Below are 5801 nucleotides of genomic sequence, written 5' to 3'. Positions count from 1 at the left end.
AGATAGTGTCAGAAATCAGTGAAATTATAGGACACCCAGCTGGTGTTTCAGAGAATTGCTTGATCTAAGGAAAAAGCTCCACACACTTTGTGATCAGAAGTGAAGTGTTTTGAATTCTGCAGTTGCACAATCCAGACCTTCAACGTATAGAGACATAGCTGAGTAGCTGGGGGCTCTTCCCCTACCAGAAAGTCAACTCTGTGGGGAAAATTCCAAGTTTCTACTCATAGCTTGGTCTTTCTGGTGACCAGTCCCCATCCAGGAGTCTGCCAAGATCAACAAAAGATGTTCCTAGCGCTCTTATCACTTAGGAATTTACAAGGGTTTTAGGAGCTCTGTGCCAGGGACCAGGGTAGAGACCAATACATGTATTTTCTATTATCTCACAATTGTCTTAAGGAAAACTTTGGTGGAGTGGTGAGGGAAAAAGCCAGATTAGAGAACGTAAAAGACAGGGTCGTAGGAAAAAAAATTAGGCAGCAAATGCAGGACGTTCTTTTTTTTTAATATTCTATGTTTGTTTATTTTTATTTTTTAATAGTTAGACATTTATCATTTATATCCCTCACACAGTGACAACCCCCCTGCCCCCATCTACTACCCCTCTGACATCGCATACAGCCATTACATTTCCACTGCCTCTATTCCTAATGCTGTACTCCACTTCTTGTAACTATATATATACATAAACTTGTAGCTGACATGCATTATTGTTCAGCTTCAGCTTCAGGTGTACAGTGAAGTGATCAGGCATCTACATCATCCCTGAGGTGGTCTCCCTAATGAGACAAGTGTCCATCGGATACCCTACAAAAATCTTTACAACATTATTGATAACATTCCGCCAATTGACTTTCATATCCCCGTGGCAATCTTGTGGTTACCGATTGTGCTTTCTAATCCCCTCACCTTCCCCCTTTACCCACCCCGACTCCCATCTAGCAAACAATCCAGAGAAATCCTAAACTCTAATTCAAAGAAAAAATTATGCAACGCTATGTTTATTGCAGCACTATATGCAATAGCCAAGACATGGAAACAACCAAAATGCCCATCAGTAGACGACTATATTAGGAAACTGTGGTACACTAATACAATGGAGTATTATGTAGCCATAAAGAAGAAAGAAATTTGCAACAACATGGATGAACCTAGAGAACATTATATTAAGTGAAATAAGTCAGACAGAGAAAGACAAATACCATATGATCTCACTTATATGTGGAATCTAAAGAAAAGAATAAATGTACTGTACACCTGAAACTGAACAACGGTGAATGCCAACTATAATTTTATATATATAATGTGATGGCTTGGTGCAATGTCGGAGGGAGTGGAAGGGGGGATGGTGGTTGGGAGTCCACAGGCAGTGTGAGGGATATAAATAATGAATGTCTAAGTATTCCCTTGTCTTGTGCACCTGAAACTAATAAAATAAAACAAAAAGTTTTCAAAAATAAAGCATATTCAATCACATTAACGTCATTAAAGTTTTTACACTGTAAAAAAAGTAAAATAAATAAAATAAAATAAAAATGAATTTAGCTGTTAGTGATATAAAAAAGAATAAATGAATGAACTAATCAGAAAGAGTTTCAGAGACATCGAGTAAAAACTGAGCATTCTTTTTTTCATGATTTTTAAAAATTTATTGGGGTGACAATTGTTAGTGAAATTACATAGATTTCAGGTATTCAATTCTGTATTACATCATCTATAAATCCCGTTGTGTGTTCACCACCCAGAGTCAGTTCTCCTTCCATCAACATATATTTGATCCCCCTTACCCTCATCTCCAACTCTCCACCCCCCTTACACTCTGGTAAACACTAAAATATTGTCTCTGTCTATGAGTTTTTTTTTTCATTTGTTTGTCTTGTTCTTTTGTTGTTTTCAGTTTATGTACCACATATCAGTGAAATCATAGGGTTCTCTGCTTTTTCTGTCTGACTTGTTTCAATTAGCATGATACTCCCAAGATCCATCCATGTTGTCACAAATGCTCCTATATCATCTTTTCTTACTGCCAAATAGTATTGTATTGTGTATATATACCACAACTTCTTTATCCATTCATCAATTGAAGGACATTTTGGTTGTTTACATGTCTTGGCCACCGTAAACAAAGCTGCAATGAACATTGGAGCACACCTGTCTTTATGTATAAATGTTTTCAGATTTTTTGGGTAGATACCCAGGAGAGGGATTGCTGGGTCATATGGTAATTCTATTTGTAATTTTTTGAGGAACCTCCACACTGCCTTCCATAACGGCTGCACCAGTCTGCATTCCCACCAACAGTGTATGAGGGTTCCTTTTTCTCCACAGCCTCTCCAACACTTGTTGCTATTTGTCTTGTTGATGATAGCCATTCTACTGGGGGGAGGTGATATCTCATTGTGGTTTTTATTTGCATTTATCTGATGATTAGTGATGTTGAGCATTTTTTCATATGTCTATTTGCCATTTGTATGTCCTCCTTGGAAAAAAGTTTCTTCAGGTTATCTACCCATTTTTCAATTGGGTTGTTTGTTTTTTTGTTGTTGAGTTTCATGAGTTCCTTGTATATTTTGGGTATTAGCCCCTTATCAGAGGCACTGTTTTCAAAAATCTTCTCTCATTCAGTTGGTTAACACTTTATTTTGTCAATGGTTTCTTTTGCTGTGAGGAAGCTTTTAAGTTTCATATAGTCCCATTCGTTTATTTTAGCTTTTACTTCCATTGTCTTTGGAGTCAAATTCATAAAATGCTCTTTGTACCCAAGGTCCATAAGTTTAGTGCCTAAGTTTTCTTCTGTGCAGTTTATTGTGTCAGGTTTTATGCTTAAGTCTTTGATCCATTTTGAATTAATTTTGGTACATGGTGACAGATAACAGTCCAGTTTCATTCTTTTGCATGTGGCTATCCAATTCTGCCAGCACCATTTATTGAAGAGGCTGTCTTTCCTCCATTGTATGCCTTTAGCTTCTTTGTCAAAAATTATGTGTACATTTTTATGTGGTTTTATTTCTGGGTTCTCAATTCTATTCCATTGGTCTATGTGTCTGTTTTTCTGCCACAAACATGCTGTTTTGATTATTGTAGCCCTGTAGTACAAGCTAAACTCAGGAGTGCGATACCTCCAGTATTGTTCTTTTTTCTTAAGATTTCTTTGGCTATTCGGGGTCTTTTGTGGTTCCAAACAAATCTGATGATTTATTGTTCTATTTCTTTAAAAAACGGCACTGGGATTTTGAAGGGGATTGCAATAAATCTGTATATTGCTTTGGGTGATATGGCCGTTTTAACTATGTTGATTCTTCCAATCCATGAGCACGGAATGTCTTTCCATTTCTTTGTGTCTTCTTCAATTTCTTTCAAAAATGTCTTATAGTTTTCAGCATATAAATCCTTCACATCCTTGGTTAAGTTTATTCCTAGGTATTTTATTCTTTTTGTTGCAATTGCAAAATAAATTATTTTTCGTATTTCTTTTTCTGAGATTTCATTGTTAGTATATAGGAAGGCAATGGACTTTTGTACGTTGATTTTGTAGCCAGCAACTTTACTGTATTCGTTGATTGTTTCTAATAGCTTTTTGTTGGAGTCTTTAGGGTTTTCCATATATAGCCTCATGTCATCTGCAAAGAGTGATAGTTTAACTTCTTCATTCCCAATTTGGATGCTTTTTATTTCTTTCTCTTGCCTGATTGCTCTGGCAAGGACTTCCAACACTATGTTGAAAAGCAGAGGTGATAGGTGGCAGCCCAGTCCTGTTCTTGAACATAGAGGAAAGGGCTTCAGTTTTTCACCATTAATTATGAGATTAGCTAAGGGTTTGTCATATATGGCTTTTATAATGTTAAGGTATTTTCCTTCTATACCTATTTTATTAAGTGTTTTAATCATAAATGGATGTTGTATCTTGTCAAATGCTTTTTCTGCATCAATTGATATAATCATATGATATTTGTCCTTTATTTTGTTTATGTGATGTATCACATTGATGGATTTGTGGATGTTGAACCATCCTTGTGCCCCGGGGATGAACCCCACTTCGTCGTGATGAATAATCTTTTTAATGCATTGTTGTATTCTATTTGCTAGAATTTTGCTTAGGATTTTCGTACCTGTATTCATCAGAGATATGGGTCTGTAGTTTTCTTTTTTTGTGTTGTCCTTACCAGGTTTTGGTATCAGGGTAATGTTGGCCTCATAAAATGAGTTAGGGAGTACTGACTCTTCTTCAATTTTTTGGAAGAGTTTGAGCAGGATTGGTATTAGATCCTCTTTGAAGGTTTGGTAGAATTCACTGGTGAAGCCATCTGGTCCAGGACTTTTGCTTTTGGGAAGGTTTTGGATGACTGATTCAATTTTGTTACTGGTGATCGGTCTGTTTAGATTTTTTATTTTTTCATGGTTCAGCCTTGGAAGGCTATGTGTTTCTAAGAACTTGTCCATTTCTTCTAGGTTATTGAATTTGGTGGCATATAGTCCTTCACAGTATGATCTTTTGTATTTCTGTGGTGTCCGTGATAACTTCCCCTTTTTCATTTCTGATTTTGTTAATTAGTGTCTTCCCTCTTTTTATCCTAGCCAAGGGTTTGTCAATTTTGTTAATCTTCTCAAAGAACCAGCTCTTTGTCACATTAATTTTTTCTATTGTTTTTTGTTCTCTATTTCTTTTAGTTCTGCTCTGATTTCTTTTATTTCTTTTCTTATGCTGACATTGGGTTTCACCTGTTCTCCTTTTTCTAGTTCTTTAAGATGTAAAATGAGGTTATTTATTTGGGATTTTTCTTTTATCCTGAGATAGGCCTGTAATAATATAAATTTCCCTCTTAAAACTGCTTTTCCTGTGTCCCAAAAATTTTGGTAGGATGTATTTTCATTGTAATCTGTTATTATGTATCTTTTGATCTCTCCTATAATTTCTTCTTTGACCCAGTCATTCTTTAAAAGTATGCTGTTTTATGTCCATGTATTTGTGTTTTTTCCTGCTTTCTGTTTGCAGTTGATATCTAATTTCAAAGCCTTGTGATCAGAGAATATGCTTGGTATGATTTCAATCTTCTTAAATTTGCTGAGGCTGATTTTATGTCCCAATTTATGGTCTATCCTTGAGAATATTCCATGTACACTCGAAAAGAATGTATAGTCTGATGTTTTAGGATGAAGTGCTCTATATATGTCAATTATGTACATTTCATCTAATGTGTCATTTAGGGCTGCTATTTCGTTATTTATTTTCTGTTTGGATTATCTATCCATAGCTGTCAATGATGTATCTAAGTTCACTAGTATAATTGTGTTTTGGTCAATTTCTCCCTTTAGTTCTGTTAGTAGTTGCTTGGCATATTTTGGTGCTCCCTGATTGGGGGCATAAATATTGATGACTGTTATGTCTTCTAGTTGTATAGTCCCCTTTAGCATTATGAAATGTCCATCTTTGTCTCTTGTTATCTTTTTCACCCTGAAGTCTGTTTCATCGGAAATCATTATGGCTACACATGATTTTCTCTGGGTACCATTTGCTTGGAGTGTCAATTTTCACCCTTTCACTTTGAGTCTATGCTTGTCCTTGTAGCTGAGATGTGTCTCTTGTAGACAGCATATGGTTGGGTTTAGTTTTTTGATCCAATCTGCTACTCTGTGTCTTTTTATTGGTGAGTTCAGTCCATTTACATTTAGGGTGATTATTGATATGTGAAGATTTCCTGTCATTCTATCTTTAGTTTTCTGGTAAGGCTGTGTTTCCATTGTTTCCTTTCCTTTGTGTTGTTGTCTATTATTTCTGTGTGGTGGTATTCTATGATGTTTCC

This window comes from Rhinolophus hipposideros, assembly GCF_964194185.1.
Source record: "Rhinolophus hipposideros genome assembly, chromosome: X".
NCBI lineage: Eukaryota > Metazoa > Chordata > Mammalia > Chiroptera > Rhinolophidae > Rhinolophus > Rhinolophus hipposideros.
Note: the sequence above shows the minus strand (reverse complement) of the source record.